The following is an 18,288-nucleotide window of genomic DNA, read 5'->3' as shown; positions in this document are numbered from 1 at the left end:
CCCTTCGCCTTTTGAGGCCTCAGCTCCGCCATCTGTGAGTGAGGAAGTTGAAGCCCCTCCGGCTCTGGCATGCTTTTTGCTAGCTGTTTAACAACTCTCTGCAGACTCTGCCCCCCAGTTCCCACACATGGACTCAGGAAAGGCTTTAGGAATGCTAAAAGGAGTGGGATATCAAGCAGCGAGTGCATTTAGAGGGACGTTCCCCAGCTCCCCTCTCTACATCTGCCTGGGACGGTTTTAAGACGAATGGGCTGGATTCAGGGCGGGAACAAATCAGATGCCTTCCAGTGGTATGGAGGGAATCCCAAACTGACCTGGCTTGGGATGCCAGAGCTCAGGAGGGGCTTGATCAAGTTAGAGGCAGACCCATACCAGTCTGTTGCCTGGCCGTATTATAACTGTGGTCTACTGGACCAACATGTGTTACATTGGCTTCAAATGCAAGGTGAAGTTTCAAAATCCTGGGCCTTAAAACAGGCAGGACTAATCTATGGTAGAAGCCTGGCTAGTGGTCACCCTGCAGGAGGTCATGCCTGGGAGAGCACACAGGTGGGCTTGTTGGAAATGTTCAGTTTCTTGACCTGGGCACGAGATACAGGGGTGTGGAAGTTTGAGGCAATTCATCAAGCTGTACAGGTGATATGTGTACATTACACTTCAATACAAATATTGTTTTTAAATGAAAAAATAGAGAAAAAAAGAAGCATGTGGCTTAGACCCTGTTCGGCAGCACCCGGGACCTGCTGGAGAGGGCAGTGCGTTTCGGAAGCCCTCAGCTGTAACCATGGGAGGGGGAATGTTTGAGGGCCGGCCGCTGGTGCATATTGGCAGAGCAAACACATGGGCCTCTGAGTACACTGTCCCCTCTGTGTACACAGGGTGTTAGGCCAGGCTCCACCGAGCTGCACTTCATGGTAACAAAGACAACAATGCCACCATCTCGTAATTGTCAATAGTATCACCGCACTCAAGTCCTTGGTCCAATATTTGAGGAGCCAGAGCAGCCACGTCTACTTTGCAATATTGACTTAGATTCCTCATTTACCAGAAAAACCTGAGTGCCCAGGCCTGCCTGCTCATCCACCGTGGCCTTTGGGCAGTGCGTGGCCTTCAGCAGAATGTGTGGGGTCATGGAAAACCAACCTCTCGGTTTCATGGCTGTTGTCACTGTTATCTTTCCCATGTACCCGGGGAGTCAGGCTGTGGACAGGGATCATGAATTTCCAGACTGCTGATTAAGAAGATTGTCTAAACTCCTCTCTAATCCAACCTGCAAGATTTGGAGAGAAGGGAGTTAGGAAAAGTGGAGCATGGATTTCATATTTTTGGACGAAGTTTCTGAGAGATGCCAATTAGAAAGCATTTCTTCATGAAGAAAAGTTTTTTTTATAAGAAATAGGCTAAACCCTATTAAGTGCCAAATGTGTTAGCTTCCAGTTCAGGGTTTTATTTCTCCCAATAATTTCTGAGTGAGACACTTTACCATTGACAAATACAAGAGACTGCCTTCCAGAAACTCGTGTTGCCAAGGGAAACGGCTGCTCCCCCTTTGTGAGCTCCAGGGCCCCACTGCCCGGTCGTGACCTGTGACCTCCTCGCTCCCCACCTCGCTGTCAGCTGGAGAAAGCGAGGGGCCAGCCTGCATCAGCTGGACAAACGAGGGCCTCGACACTGCCTTGAGGCCCTGCCTTCCGCTAGGGCTGACCCCTCCCTGTAGGTGCCGTGTCCCCAGGCCAGCCTGGCTGCCCAGTCAGGGGGCAAGGCGTGTAGACATCCCTGCTCTGCCCTCTCTCTGCCTCTGGGCCTCACACATTCAGAGAGGCCTCCCATAACCATTAATTTATCCAATTTCCTGGGCCACACCGTCCCCTGGGGCCCCCACTTTGGTGGGCAGTAGCGGAACAAGACTCCCTGCTGTGTCCCTTCCCTTTTAATTACACAGGGACAAGCTTCCTTGGGCTGACTTTGGGAGGCAAGCCCCAGGCCAGCCTGGCTGCCCTCCACGAAACAATGCACACATGTTCCGGAGAATTCCCTCCTCGCCTAATCCGGGCTGGGAAGAAAAGGGCTTTTCTTCTTCTTGTCAAAGGGGGTCTTCGATGCTAAGATACCATTTTGTGTCTCAAGTCATGTCACGGGACTTCTGCCTCAGCCTCACTGCCTGCTCTTTAGAAATGAAAGACACAGTCCTTGATTCACCTCAGGACAAGTGCCCCCACCCTGCCCTCCTCTGAAAATAAAAGGGGGCTGGGGGCCAAGGGAAGCGGGAAAAGCTCCCCGCTCCCACTGTTTCTTTCTCATCCTGGCAACCTCGGCTTTCTGAACTATTTGCCCAAAGGATGAGTAGGGAGGGCTGCACCTCACCTGCTGATCTCGAGGATCATGAATATTCTTATAATCCGCTGGAAAGAAAGGCCCTTTCATTACATAAGCAGAGTCCACCTACTCCTGCCCGCCGGCCTCGCCTCCTCTCTGCTTTCCTGCTCCACAGCCTCTGGGTCCCTGCTGGCTTTTCAGCTCTTGGCATTGGCTGGGTGGAGAACCAGGTTTTCATAAGGCACTGCTATGCTGCTTTCCATTGCTAATCCATGTCCCTATTTTATAGACTAATTAAAGGAAATAACAACAAAGAAGTTATAGACATGCAACCTGCTGCTCAGAAAGGAGTTGGCTTCAGTACACAGAGAACAAACTTACTGTATCATCGGTAGTTGCATATGTTTAAGTCTACGCATTACTTCATTTGACAAAGGAATTTGAGATAGCTTTTGGAAATACCCATAAAAATGCTGATGAAGAAATCAAAGGTAGATGGGGAGAAAAAAGGTAGCAATATGAAATCAAGTCTGGGAAAAACTGAATGTCATAGACATATAAATGCAAAGCTCCATATGGGAGCAAGGGGTTTTGGGCTTCCATGTGGCCAAAGAAAAGGAAGAAAAATGGCTGATAGGCGGTAAGAGCAAATTCTCCCTGATACTGAGTTCTGAGACACTTCTATCAACTGTGGGTCATCAAACAAAAACACCCTGTGCTGCATGAAAAATATCATCCTTAATATCCCTGCACTAAAGATAACAGTTTCATTAAGCTGTACTAAAATGGTTTGCAACTAGCTTCTCTGCATATTCTTAAGAAAAATAGAGACCTGTGTGGCAGTCCAAGTTTTCTTCAGAATCCGTAAGTGCAGCCCACGGAGTCAGTGTCACATAGGTAATGCCCTTAGGGGCCTGTCCTGGACATACATCGATGCCTGGGACTTAGGCTGTGAGCTGGACTGTTCACCCTTCGCGGCCAAGATCCACAGCACCCAACACACCCGGCAGCTGGGGCAGTGGGGGCTCCACAGAAAGGAGCTGGGCCTGGGTAGTGCTAGGCCTTAACTCCGGCCAGGTAGGGACGCAGGGCACTCAAAGATCCAGGTAACCCTTTGCTTAACAGAGAATGCAGAGGAAAACACCTCTGGAGAGAGAATAAGTTGATTTCATGTGTCAGTGGGAGTGAGTGGACGCCGCAGGAGAGGGGCAAGATTCTTCCAATATTTCTGATGTCATTCTTGTTTTTGGTTAATTAAACCAACATAGTATCATCTAATAGCCAATAGTTTTGAACACTCACTATGTGCTCGACACTTTGAAAGTGCTTTAAATGTTATTTAAATTTAACCTAAAAAACCCTATGAGATAGACCATACACATTTTTTTTTTTTTTTAAATGAAATGAGGAAACGAAGGCTTAGAAAATTTGTCTGACACTACACAGCTAGGAAGCAACAGTGCCAGGATTTTAACGCAGTTCTGTCTGCTTTCAAGGTCTTCGCCAATATACCATCCTGAGAAGAAAATTGTACTAGGAATCAGGAGACCTGGAAGTCTTTGGTTCAGAGATCATTGCTGTAACAAACCAGCTTTGCTATGTTCTCTTTCGGGGATCCATTTTTGCCATATTTTTGAACAGGGACTGAAATCCTTTACAGCCCCAACATTCAGATAAACTTATTCATTTATTCATTTGACAACAATTTGTTGTACCAGGCACAGTGTTGTGGGGAAATCAGATGCAGTCTCTGATCTCTTAGAATTTACAATCTAAATGGGAAGATGGACCCTGAGTAACTAACTAGAAATGTGGCATGTACTAGGACGGCAGAGTTTAGGGTGCTCCAGGGGCATATCAAGAACTAAATGGATCTGGGTCGGGGGCCAGGTCAGGGACGAGCCCCCAAAGGAGGTAATATTTAAGCAGAGCCCTAGGGGTAAGTAGCAGTTAGCTCGGCAAATGGGAGTTCGGGGGTTGAGAAGAGAGTGTGCAGAAGGCCAGGGTGGCAAAGAGTATATTTAAGGACCCAAAAGCCCATGTGACTGAAGCGCAGGAAGAAAGGAGGCTAGAGAAGGCAGGGGCAGATCTCACTAGGCCCATAAAAGCCTTGTTGGTGACTTTGGACTTTATCATAAGGACAGTGCCAATCAGTCAAAAGGTTTTAAGCAGAGAGTAACAATCATTTGCGTACTTAAAAAATAAAAAAGGCTGTGTGGCTGTAGAGCAGACAGTTGGCTGGAGGGAAGCAAGAGAGAGATGAGACAGGAGGCTCTGCAGATGGTGCCTAGGGCCAGCATGGAAACAGTGGGGATGGAGAGGCATGGGTGGATTTGAGATGCTCAAGCATCTGACAGGCCTTGGTGGATGATTTGATGCGCACATTGAGGGAGGCAGAAAAGTCAAGGATGCCTCCTAGTTTTTGGCTTGAGTAAAAAGGTAAAAGCTATTCCCATTTAGTGAAACAGGGCGGAGTGGACTGAGTGCACGCTGATGAGGATGATCATAGGTTTAGTTATGAGTTACTTTTGAAAAATCCAAGAGGTAACACTGAATATGCTTGGGAATCACTGGTAACTAAGTGATAGTTGAAGCTAAGGGAGTGGATGAAATCTAGGGAGAGAATAAAGATCGGGAGAGGGCCAGGACAGCACACTGAGCATTACACTTAATGATTGAGTAGAGGAAGAAGTGGCAAAGGAGAAATTTAATATATCCTGATTTCAGGTAAAGAAACCAAGAGGTAATTCTCAAGGGGGTGCAGAGCTTTGGATATTTTAAACAAAGGGTCTGATTCTATAGCTAAGACATAGTACAGAGCAGTGATTGTCAAATTTTTAATCCTTAAAAATTATTGAGTTCTCCAAGAGTTTTTGTTTGTGTAGGTTATATCTATTGATATTTATTTTATTAGAAATTAAAACTGAGAAATATTTAAAACATTTACTCATTTATTTAAAAATGAAACAATTACATGTTAACATAAATAACATTTCTTATGAAAAACAAACAAATGTAGTGAGAGTAGCACTGCTTTTCATTTTTGCAATTCTCTTTAATGTCTGGCTTGATAGAAGATAACAGGATTCTCTTATCTGCTTCTGTTTTCAATCTATTGTGACATGTTGTTTTGGTTGAAGTATATGAAGAAAACCTGGCCTCACAGAGTTATGTAATTAGAGAAAGTGACTTTAATAGCCTTTTCAGGTAATTGTGAATCTCTTTGATACTGCACCAACACTTGACAAAGGTTAGGTATATTGTGGAATCTGAAACCATATCAATGAACTTCTCATATTCAGTGACTTAAAACCACTGGTCTACCTCCCACTTTGTAGGAAGCTTGACCCATGCCTAATTTGGTACCATCATGCATACGCTATCCAAAAAGCATGGGTTCCCTTGGTTATGCAGGTCTTCTAACTGTTGACACATTGCATTTTACAATATCAAAAAAATTATGTTCATTAATATCACCACCAATCTCATCAGAAATACGTATACTGAGAAGCTGTCAAACTCATGATGGCAGATACAAGTTTTTCAAAATTCTCATTTTTGCTTAAATGTATAAGTTTTATCATTGGCAACAAATACAAAAGAGTTGTTTTCCTTGAAGTGGCGGGCTTCCTCTGCTTGTTTTTGAGAAAACATCTGCCAGATGACCAAGTCTGAATTACCATAGTTTGTCATTCTTTTAAGCAAAATGTTGTTCCTTGAAAAAAGTGGTAGTTTAAGTCACAAATCAAACAATCATACAAGTTTTTTTTTCAAGATCACCAGTATTCTTTATATGCAAGTGTTTTATGTGAACCTCCCAATCTGTCACACAGACTTTTTAGATTATGAGCACATGGCGATGAAGATGACACAATGCCTCTTAGTACAGATTAGTGCCATTGCCTTGATTCATGCCAGGGCTCCAGTGTTACCCATCACTGTTTTTACACAACCAGTGAATGTCAACACGATGAAAAGGGCAAATAAAACATTAGTACTATTATAAAAATCATGTTGACCTTGGGGACCACTGAAAGGATCCTGCGTATCCCCAGGGGTCCAGAGACCACCCTCTATCAACGGCTGGTACAGAGGAAGAGTTGACATCTAAGAAGGCAGTTTACTTACAAAGGAACTCTACAGATGCCAAAAAAGAAAAGGCAATGATTGTTTTTAGAAAGCGTTTTATATCTTAAGTACAGCTCTGACAGCAAAAGAATTATAAATGCATCCCATGTTACAATAAATATTTCAGAAATTTAGTGCCAGAACCAAACCATTTAAGGTAAAATGCTTAAAATAAGATAAATTCTATTCATTTCATCACTACCTTCTTGACATATTTTAAAGATTAAATGAGAAAATAGCTTTGAAGCCTATATGCCAATTAAGGGCAGTTTTACATAAAAACAGAATTAAAGCATTCATAAATGTCAGCATTAGAAGCACTTTTAGTGAACATCCAATCAAACTCTTATTTTATCAATGGGGATATATAGCTGTCTGGAGACAGATTTTAATCAAATAGTGGTTTATGTTTTCCATCCTTTGTTCTGGCAAGAGTGTGGAGGCGGCCCAGGAGAGATGAAAATGAAGGCCTGTGGCAATAATGGAGATGAGACACACGGGCCAACTGATCTGCACAGAGAAGTAGGACGGGAAGGAGTGGATGAGTACGAGAGATACTAAGATAAAAACTATAGAAGTTGGTGGTTGGGCTTGTTGATTGCACTGGGGAGAGGGAGATTCCTAGGTGCTGGTCTTGTGCAGATAGATACAACACAGTACCTGTCACCAGAATAGTGCAATCTAGAGAAGAGATAGGTTTTATGGGGAAAGAATTGGTTGCATTTTGGATAAGCACAGAGTGTCTGTGGGATATGCAAGTAGACAGCTGGAGATACATTTTTGGAGCATGGAGAGGACTCGGATGGAGCTAGAGGTGAGAGTCGTATCTAGGACAGGGAGCTAATCAGCCAGGGAGAATGTGTGGTCGAGAAAACCAGAGTGCTGACGGAAGGCCAACACTTAGGAAGGCCTCCAAGCAGTACTGGAAGTCAGCAGCCATTTTGTTATTAGAAGGAAAACCAGGAGAAAGTGGTGGCACAGAAGCCACAGAAGAGGTTACCGAGAGTGCAGGGGCCATGGGGGTGGGGGGGAGAGTGAACGTATATCACAGAGTATTAAATGTCATAGAAGGAGAAGGGGAGGGAAAGGAAGAGAGAGGATGAATGGATATCACAAAGTATTAAATGATCTTAAGGGACTAAGCAGAATAACAAAAGTATCTGGGGGAATTAGCCACATAGAGGTCACTGGTGCCCTTAATGAGGGGCAGCTGGCAACGTGGTGGCAGTGGTGAGGATGTGGTGGAGAGGGCCCCGCTGGTAAAAGAAAATGCCAGCTTGGAGGGAGCTGAAGAAGGAATGGGGGATGACTTCTCTTTCAGAGAGCCTGGCTGTGAATGAAAGGAAAGACAGTACAGTTTACAGATATGCAGACGGTCCTTGACTTGCATTTTTCGATTTTACTATGGTGTGAAAAGTAGAAACTGTACTTTGAATACCCATACAGCCATTCTGTTTTTCACTTTCAGTACAGTTTTCAATAAATTACATGAAATATTCAACACTTTATCATAAAATAGGCTTTGTGTTGGATGGCTTTGCTCAAGTGTAGGCTAATGGAAGTGTTCTGAGCACGTTTAGGGTAGGCGAGGCTAAGCTATGATGTTTGGTAGGTTAGGTGTATTAAATGCATTTTCAACTCAGGATATTTTCAACTTGTGATGGGTTTGTTGGGATGTAATCCCATCATAAATCAAGAAGCATCTGTATGGGGCTTACAGAAGATGCCAACTTATTTCTAGATACTGGGATTCTAGGACATTTAAAAAAATCTTATTTCTAGGTAACTTTATCCAGCATATCCAGGACACAGTAAATTGAAGTGATGGTAAGAATGAAGAAAACCCTGTCCAAATCAGAAAACTATAAAATTAGCTAATGCAACAACCATATTGAGTATTCTAAATGCCAAAAGAAAAAAAAAAAAGAAAAGAAAAAAGCATGCCCTGGTATCAGGACTATTAGTAAATAAGAAGCCAACTTCTTTTGCTGTTTGGCCATGAACAGAAGCATTCACACATCTCACACTGTGCCCTCTCTCAAGGTTAAGGGGTCCCTTTGGGCACTAATCAACAGTTTCTTTCAAAACTACTTTGGTTTTAGGCCTCCTTGCCTTTCCCTGTTCCAATGCAGATTAACCTGTGCTCATACCCTTTTCCCCCCAACAGGGAGGAGCTGCTGGATGTGAGCAGTCAGGGGTACATCAGGACTGGGCTTTGGTGAGGTGTGCCAGTGAGGCAGCAATGATGCTTCTGTTTCCAACATTCCTGCTGAAGAAGGGACTATCTTATCTACAGCTCCCACATGCCTGCTTTCCGAACCCACAACCTCTCAAACTTCTTTGACATCTTTTGCCCACAGTGGCTTCTTTCTCCTTCCTCCAAGTGGGCAATGCCAGCCATTTATAGTCAAGAAACAGTTTGTATTATAGCACAGTGGTTATGTGCACAGACTTGGAACCAGATTTCCAGGGTGGAAATCCCAGTTTCGCCACTTATTAAGCTAAGCACACTTGACACCTTAAGCAAAGCAAAAGCTCCATTTTTTTTTAAACTGTAAAATGAGGAAAATAACAGTACATATCTTGCAGTATTGTGGGAATTAACAGCATTCATGGGGGTTATGAGCTTACAACAGTATGCTCTGACACGTAATAAGCATTCTGTAACTATTAGCTATAATTATTTAGAAGGATTCAAGAGAGAAACACCTTATAACTGCTTTGGTGACAAATATTGGAATGCTTTTCACTGAAAGATAATGTAATCTGGAAAATGCCTAGACTTGGACCAGGAGGTACTATATTTTCCCTCATCAATAGTAAAGATGGTTTGGGGAGAACATCTTGAGATGCCAAGTTTAACCAATGGCAGAAACTTACGGGCTATCTGGGCTGGAAGAAACCTCTGAGACTATCCAGCTCCCTGTCCTTTCACACATCAGGTCCACAGAAGAAGGTGGCTCTAGTAAGGTCACTATCAGCGGAGCATGACTAGAAGGCATACCTCTTTGGCTTCATGGTCCTATACTCTGCTCTTGTCCTTCTGGAGACACAGACACAAATTTGGACTCTATATGTGTGTGTCACTGCCTTTCCCTTCTCAGCAGTGGCCTTCTTTCCTAATATAATTTCTCCACATAGGATCGCTTTTTCTGGAAGCAGAAATGAACTCTTTCTCATGAATCCATGTACACACACACACACACACACACACAGACCCCGAGTCTCTTTTATGATAAAGCACCATGTAGTTAGTGAGATGATTTTATTTCAGCTGCGTTACGTATACAAAATAATTATTAAAATTCTGGGCTACCTCTTCCTCAGTAAACCTTAAAAATAAAGTATGCTGTCAACATTAAGAATGAAAATGTATAAAATTGGCATCACAAGTACCATTTTCCCCTGCTGAAGCTCACCAGGGTGGCCTGCAGAACTTGAAAAAGTTTGATGTTTAGAACAAAAGGTTTTTTTATATAAATATGTATGCCTTATTCAACCAGGGTTTTAACTTAGCATTTCACTTATTTGTTGTGCTGAAAGTAGTGCACACAGGTATCTCTTTATGAATACACACACTTTTTTGCCAACTGACTCATGACATGAAAAGGAACTGCCACTTCAGGATAGTTGAAAAGGTAAGGGAAGAAAACTATTAGTATGCTTCCTGCTCTTTTCCTGGGCTCTGCAGTCAAACCTACGTGGGATCCCATAAAGCCTTTGTCAACTAGCCAGCTGTGTGTGGAACTTCAGGCAACCTCTCTGAGCCAGAGTCAACTTGTTGGTAAAACAATGATAATGCCTACCTTAAGAGGTTGTAAGAATAAGTAAGGTAATGTACTGAAAAGAACGTATGCCTGGAATACAGTAGGCATTTAGTAAATGAGAATTTCCCTCCAGTCCAGCCTCATAATAAATAAACCTGAAGCAACTAAAAAAATCTACACATCTCTAAAAAAGACCAGAAATCATGTTAGTTTCAGAAGACCTCAGTAGTATTATTACCCAAATCCACTGAAGTCAGAAATTAACATAAAGTGGTGTTTTAAATCACAGGTCTCAAACAGTGACTCATGGGTGGGCAGCATGGTAGTTGCAGATGTTTTTGTTTGACTCACACAAATATTTAAGGTCTTTAAAATTAGCTTGTAACATTTAAAAATAGGGAGGTTTCCCATGAGTATCTAGATCCCCAACTTCTTTTACAAAATGCCTGGCTTCAGAGGTACTGAATTTGTGGTCCTGGATCTAAATCTTCATGGAACAGAAACAATACTTGCCTGCAATTCAGGAGACAGACTTCCTAGCTCTAATACTAGTTAAGCAAACTGCTTCCTCTTCTTTCTGGGCCTCTTTTCTTCTTCTTCTCCCCGCCCCCCCAAATAAGAGCTATCACTTTTAGAACTGTACTTTATTTTTTAGGTAAACAAAGTAAATATGAAGGTAAAAAAATGATGTAACTTCTAGAAATCACATCATACTCTATACAGTTAGCTAGGTAGTAGAAGCCTTTTGAAGTATTTCACAGTATATAAATACTGGTTGCAAAAAAGGTTATCTAAACTATAGGTGTCAGTATAGAAGCCATGATGATTCAGAAAGGGAAAAACACTTTTAAAATGAAGAAATTATGCTTGAATACACAGAAAGGTTTAAGCTTCCCACTAGTAGATGTTGAATATGCAGATGTGCTACATATCCATCTGCTCTAGAAAGTGCCCTATTTCCATATTCTCATCTTGTCGTTTTGAGGAGGGTGAGCACGCCACGCCTCATCCGTGGAGGCTTTCTGCTTGGCTGGCTTCAGACAACGTTACCATTAACTCCCCAACCTGCGAGAAAATGATTTGACACAAAGGATTCCAAAATGTCCTCCTCTCCCCCTACAAGCCTGCAAACAAATGGTACAGGAATGAGGTCAGAAAGGAATCCTCCGCCTACCAGGCCGCTGAATTCATTTACCTACCTCAGAGCCCATTCAGAGGAAGGGGTGGGACAGGGAACAAGAGATGCTTGGAGGCCAAGTGGAGTTTGGGGGTCGAGCGCTACATTACAAGATTTGACAGGCCTTTGCCAGCCTTCAGCTTCTTTGTGTCTCTCACATAATAGAGAAACACAAACTGAGCAGCACACGATCTGTGGTTACACCCTTGGACAGAGCACACTCTTTGCAAATGCTAATAGTATTGTAGCATCCTGTCACCCGGTAACACAAAAAAGGATGTTGATTTTCACATGAACCAGAACAGGCCCATTGTACACAAGTTTGTGACCAACTTGTAGTATCTGCACATCAAAAGCCCAGCCAATCACAGAGTACACAGCTGGCGAAACGCACCAACGCGGGGCACCCAACAGGGAGAAATCCAGGTCCAAACGCCTTGCTCCACCAAGGATAGAACACTGTGCTTTTGACATGAATGAAATTACACTCTCACAATCCTGATTCAGCTATGACCACAGCAATTAGTCTATTAGCAAGAATGTAAATGTCTCAGATATTTAGAAAGAGAAATCTGAATGTATGAAAATGGGAGTGGCTTTGTGCTTCTGCTGAGAGCCTCTGAAATGGTAGAGGCAGCCAGTGGTGGAGATGTCCAATTAAGCATTCATACTAGCGAAGTTCTGATATGTGAAAAGATAAACTCACAAGAATTTTGGCAGGAAAGCATCTATTTCCATCCTAGTGGCCTTGGGAAACCAGACATATCTCAAGGCAAGAGAATTAGAGGAAGAATATATATGAGATTCCTGAAAATAAATTCAGTTGAAATTATAAAGGCTTCTGCTAATAGCTTTCCTTTCAAAAGTGTTACATTTATTAGAAACCAAAGGCAGTCAAAAGTGGTAATCTGTGAAAATAAAATATTCCATTTTAAAAATTGGAATAAAAGTAATTCTGAATCTTGATAGTTGGGTTAAGTCAAAAAGATTTAGAGAAACTGCATATGGAAAGTTAACGTGATTAACATGTTGAGGAGAAATTGCAAAGCACTCACTTTTTAATCCTGAGGCCTGGGGTTGACATGAAATTAGGACCTCCTGAATCTCAGTATTGTTTTATCCACCAGGGCCTCATAGCGAACCACGTATTTCTGCTGATAATTCCACTCTCTGCAATGCAACCACCATTTTGTAGGGTTAGGGAAAACCCTCCTGGGCCATTTCTGTTATGAAATAAGTTAGCTCATTCTGCACTTGCTAGGTATATCATGTACCCTAAGGTGCTCCTAATATCATAAATATGTTCTTTTTGTAAAAGTATTTTTGAGAGGGATCATATCTTGGAAAGTGTATAGGCCTGTAATCAGACTTATTTTCAAATTTCAATTTTGCTACTCACTAGACTGATCTTGACAAGATACTTACAATCTTTCTGAGCCTATTCCCTCATATGCAAAATGGAAATAATACTGTCTATGACAATGGATGCAAAACAAAAGACATACTGGTTTCTTTGCTCTAGATTCAAGTTTTCTTCTTAACTTCAAAATTTAAAGGAAAAACCAAAATAGTTTCATGGGACCAATCCTTGGCAAGATAGGATACCGACCACTAAAAAGGCTTCAGGGAGATTTTCTAGGTGGATCCCAAAATGCTAATGGCCAGCTGTAGTATACTTCTTTGCAGTGTTCTGAGTCTTATGAAGACTTCATAATAGGCTTTTAGTAAGCATGTGTTGAACTTAGGTATCTCTCTGCACCCTCCCCCCCAACACGCATCAGGCATCTCTTGGTCCTTAGTGTTGCTCATGGCAGTGGGGACACACGTACGCTATTGTCACTGGGTGTGCACTGTGTTCTTGAGGCATGAGTAAGGTGATTTCTGGTTTTCACTATATGTAAGTTAACTGCAGAAAAATTACATATATTTGGCATGCAAGGGGATTGGCTGTGTACCACCTGGAGAGTCATGGCAAATGTGAAAACTTTTGACTTATGCCCTCTAGAGAGACAAATACATTTCTTAAAGGAGAAATAGTAAGCACTGCATTTTGTTAATGATGGAGTACTATCTGCGTTAAGATGTATGGAAAAGAGAGATTAACAACAAAAGCAGAATATAAACTAAGGGAGCAGAAAAATGATTAAATTCATTCTTTCAGTTGAGAGGTAAATTAATTTCACTATTTCCCGGCAGCTGAAGCAAAGAAACTAGTAAGGTTTGAATTCTCATTGTCAGAAGGAAAGCAGTATATGCATTTGTCTGGAAAGGAAACTTTGCTGGTACACAATTATCTAGTAATCCTTACTTTAATGAACTTAAGTATTAGTAGAGACATGTCATTAGGATAGACTTCTGCAAAAGATATTGTGTATTTTCTATTTGTCTATGAAAAAGTCAACAACATAATATTAGGTAAAGAAGTAGGTAAGTAGTAGCCCAGGCAGTGTGGCTTTCTGATGATTTGGCCTAATTCTCAGATATACGTTAGCAAAGCAAAAAGATAGAGTTAACCTATTCCTTACATATTCTCTCACAAATATCAGAGGTCTCAAGAACTTTTGGCAAGTGTTGGATCATGTAAACCATGACCATATTTTCTGACAAGTGGATAAAATTCTAATTTCCATGATGTTACCCTGTGATTTAGTAACTATTAATAAGCGATCTTAAAAGTTCCTTCCAGTTCTAAGACTTAGTTATAACTTTTTAGTAAGCCTCATATGTGACTAAACACACTAGTATCATTAATGAAAATGACGGCCTTGGCAGCAAAGTGCAATTAGAAAACATTTTTTATATATTTTACCAAAGAAAATACCAAAATGTTTTGACAAGTGTCAGGATATGAAAAAAAGCATTGGTTGACCATGGATTACAACTGTGAAATGCAAGGCATGTGAAATTCAAGCATTCAGATAAGAGCCACATTAAGAGCTTATTAGACCATGAATGTGGTTATACTGTGGGTTCAAATAATGACCCTAGGTACACAGGTTTCTTCCTCTCTCCCTCATTAAAACAGAGAAAATTTAAAAGATGCTCTCCAATAATAGAATTATACTGTGATTTAAATATTTTTTAATTACTCATCTACACAAATGACCTTAGATCAAGCACAGGCAAAATATAAGTTGCAGTATTATCTACATGTAGTGTGAAAGTTTTTTTTTTTTAAATACAAAGTTCATTCACAGTGCATAAGTGAAAACAAGTTTTAAATATTTAAATAACACATAACCATGATCATTCAAGAAATAAGCATATTTTAAAGCACATTTCCATACTGATAAAGTGTCTGAAACTATAACACATACCAGCTTAGAGAATTGAGATAAGAACCACTACTTTGATCCCCTTCATTGGAAAGCAAAAATACCATATTCTTTCTTAGATAAATACATCTGAAATAAGTAAAAGCAAAATTATTACCTAGGTAAAGAATTTACCTTTTAAACCTCTACTCTGACTCTTATCATTTGTAAAATTCTTAAATTGTGAGGTTAGGAAGCACCACTCTCTGCAATGTTCCCTACTTATTTTTACACTATTCATTTGCATTTATTTGGAGGCTAAATAATTTGTAGGAAGTCCATTGTAATAAAGTCTGGAAAACAGGGATAATACAAACGAGACAGTATAATTTAACTGCTAGAAAGGGTGACTGCTCCCCTTGGAACTATAGCGTAGTTGGTTCAACGGTGAAGCAGCAAGAACCACTTATTTCCTATTGTGCATTGCTTACATACACTGTTTTTTTAAAATTTATATCCTGGCTGAATTAATTTTGGATATAATCTATTTACAATTGCTCAGTCTTCCAGAGAGTTTTGTCCACTTCAGTCTTTGCAAATTCTGACGTGAAAAAAAAATGATTTCTTGTCTAGTTAGAATTTAACTTCTATATATGGAATATCTGAAATTACCTTTTTGTTTAAATTTGAGTCATTTCTAATTTTTGAACTACAGACACAACACACAGGGCTTACTGTTGAGACTGAATTTTAGTTTCCTTTCAATAACATCTGCATTTAATAAATACCTAGCTTTCAAGAAAAAAAAAAAGCATGCTTTGTATGAGATCAGCTAAAAAAAAAAAAAAAGGAGCCATATTACTGAGGGGGATGAGGAGAATGTCAGGACCCTTGTATGGGACTTTTAATAATATTAATTTTTATCATCTATTTATATAAGTTACAATACTGATCTCCTCAAAGAAATGAAGATCCTCCTCCGCATCTTTTTAAAATTTATACAAAGAGGTGTGATAACAGTACTGACTAATCCTCAGGAGAAATCTGTAGAAAAACAGCTGTGGACATTTTTTTTTCCATCTATAGTTCACAGGAATAAAGTCTTATTTCTTTTTTTCTTTAGAAATAGATGTGTAGTTGTAAAGGTTATGTTTACGACTGCAAAAATGTTCATTAACATGCTTAATGTCTGCTTCAGTGAGGGTGTTTCCCTACCTGCCAGCGCTGTTTAGAAGGGTTTAACCAGTGAGGTCATCTCCTAGTCTTTGTACAGAACATTATGGAGCTCGATTCCCTTTCTGTTCATTATTGTCCCTAGACCTGAAAGAAATACAAAAGGTTCTTGACTATTATCTACCAATTAATGTATATTGCTACTAGCTGCTTAAAACTGGATCTACTTTTCTTATCAAACAGTATAAAACAAATATTTACTGAATTCTCAGTTTGTGACATATTGTGTGATATTCTCCAACCTCACACTTACATATCAAGTGTTAGATCTTGAGGGGTCACAATAAAGAATGTATTGATGTAAAAAAAAAAAAGGCAGGGGATACTAACGGCATTGTTATCAAAAATAATTCCAAGAATACTATAAAATTACGTAAACTGTAAAATAACAACTGTCACACAATGGGCATTTTTATTAATAAAATAAAGGCTTAATGAAAAGGCAGCAAATGAAATAGACATTTTAAGTAAAAAATGGCATTATTTCTTTGTTTTAAGCTCCTTTAGCCAATTAAAAAATATTTATGAAACCCATGAAAATGTTGAGGGTATTATTGTAATTGAACTGCAATAAATTAAACTTTAAATTTTTTCTTTATTCAGATAAGAGTAGGATGGTAAACATTATTCTAACTGTTGAAATAATTTCTATTTAAAATAGTCTTATGAAAGAAGCCTTTTCCTGATGCCTAGTTGAAATATTTGACAATATTTTAAATGAAATCAGTCAACTGATTATCCTTAATCTTCCCCATCCCGTGTCATAATCCAATGGCTCTGTCAACAGGAAAAAAACCACTATTAACAGAAAGCCTAACTTAAAGTATACAACACCAAAAATGAATTAATTTCAAATGGATACAGAGAGTACAAAAACAACAACTGAATCAAATAGGTAACCCGCCACTGACTTAGCTTCCAAGGCAAATTTCTAAGCTGTTAATAAAGGGTTGAAATTTCTTTCACTAAGTGTACACTGAATTGTTATAATCCAAATTAACCTATGTGAGGGGTTCTTCTGTTAACCAGTTTTCTTTCATGTGGTGAATATAAATTGAATTATCATGGCCAAATAGTTCTGGATATAGACTATTACAGATACAGACAATGACTTACTGGGTTACTATCATTTTATATACAACTGATAACTTTAAAAAAATTGCTATAAGTTTCATTTCAAGACACCTAGCATTATATTTCTGGAAAAGAAACTGACACTGAGTAACATCATTTAATGAATTAAACTAGTGCCACCACAAATAAGACAACAAGCAGAGAGCAAGTTTATCTTCAAGGACTGAACCTAATGGCCATACCAATTATATTATCCCAATTTGTCACTTCAGTACAACAAAATAAGCTATTAATGCTGTTACCACTGTTCTTCCATTCAAAAGGCAGCTGATGGTTAAAGTGCCTGTAACACACATCAATTATTTTTATCCCATGACTTTATTGTATGTTTAGAAAGGTGGAATAGCAGAAGAGAAAGAGGCAGGACAAAAGACTTTAAAGTTTTCTTTCTTCAGATGTATGCACAGGCGATTACATTATGAGTAGGATTCTGTAAAAATAAACCCATTTGATAAATTTAGGTCTGGGGAGAGAAATGCAAAATTTCTAAACAAACTTCATTACTGCATGATCATAAAAATATTGAAAGTTTAATTGCCTAAGTTTTCTAGTTATATTACTATTTAGAATACCATCTACCGTAACAATATAGCATAATTTTATCAAACATCAATAAAAATATATTAGAATTCATTTCTTATAGAAAAAGAGTTAAAAACATATATTAAAATTAATTGGTAGAGAAGAATCTCTACATGGTTGTGTAGGGTATAAACATCTTCAGCAAATATTAGAATTACAGTGACTTAGGAACTCCACACATGTTAAAACTGTAATTGAGAAATTTTGTTAGAATGCTTGGTAACTTTTATAAAATGGTCAGAATGAAGCAAGGCTACCATTCTGCCAGATTTATTATTTTAAATGGGTTTGTAGGGTACAAAATAGATCATCTGTCCAATTCATAGATATTTTGTAACAGTTCATAGAGTCATAAGTCACAAAGGTTGGGAAAGGCCTTAGAGACTGACAGTCAGGTAGGAAACAAGAAAAATGGGGATGGTTTTCCTACACCTACGGACCTCTCCATGCACAAATATCACCACAACCTGGCTCTTAGGACTGCCCTGACCTGCTCTTGGCAGAGACACTCTGGCAGGAAAAAGGCAAGTTCCCAGCAGCAATGGCAACTCTAGATGTCACACTGCTCAGTTTAGGGGAGAGACACTACTATGTAAAACAATGGCTGGCTTTGGGCTTCCTCATTTCATTAATAAACCAGAAATACAGCTTATATTTTTCATGGGGTTTCTGTGGCTTTCATGAGTTTTCTCCCAAA

General features: G+C 39.8%; 1 protein-coding gene across 4 annotated transcripts in view; it reads right to left on the bottom strand.

Moving 5' to 3' along the window:
* Positions 1–14,168: 14,168 nt before the first annotated feature.
* The window catches only part of OPA1 (OPA1 mitochondrial dynamin like GTPase), an 86,333-nt gene continuing 82,213 nt past the window's right edge, over positions 14,169–18,288 (bottom strand). For all 4 annotated transcript variants that reach the window (XM_045539952.1, XM_045539954.1, XM_045539953.1 and 1 more), the window contains one exon: positions 14,169–17,439. The gene's annotated coding sequence lies outside the window, so the exon portion shown is untranslated. The remainder of the gene's footprint in view (positions 17,440–18,288) is intronic.

Source organism: Lemur catta, chromosome 1 (assembly GCF_020740605.2).
Source record: "Lemur catta isolate mLemCat1 chromosome 1, mLemCat1.pri, whole genome shotgun sequence".
NCBI lineage: Eukaryota > Metazoa > Chordata > Mammalia > Primates > Lemuridae > Lemur > Lemur catta.
Note: the sequence above shows the minus strand (reverse complement) of the source record. Positions and strands in the feature narration are given on the sequence as shown.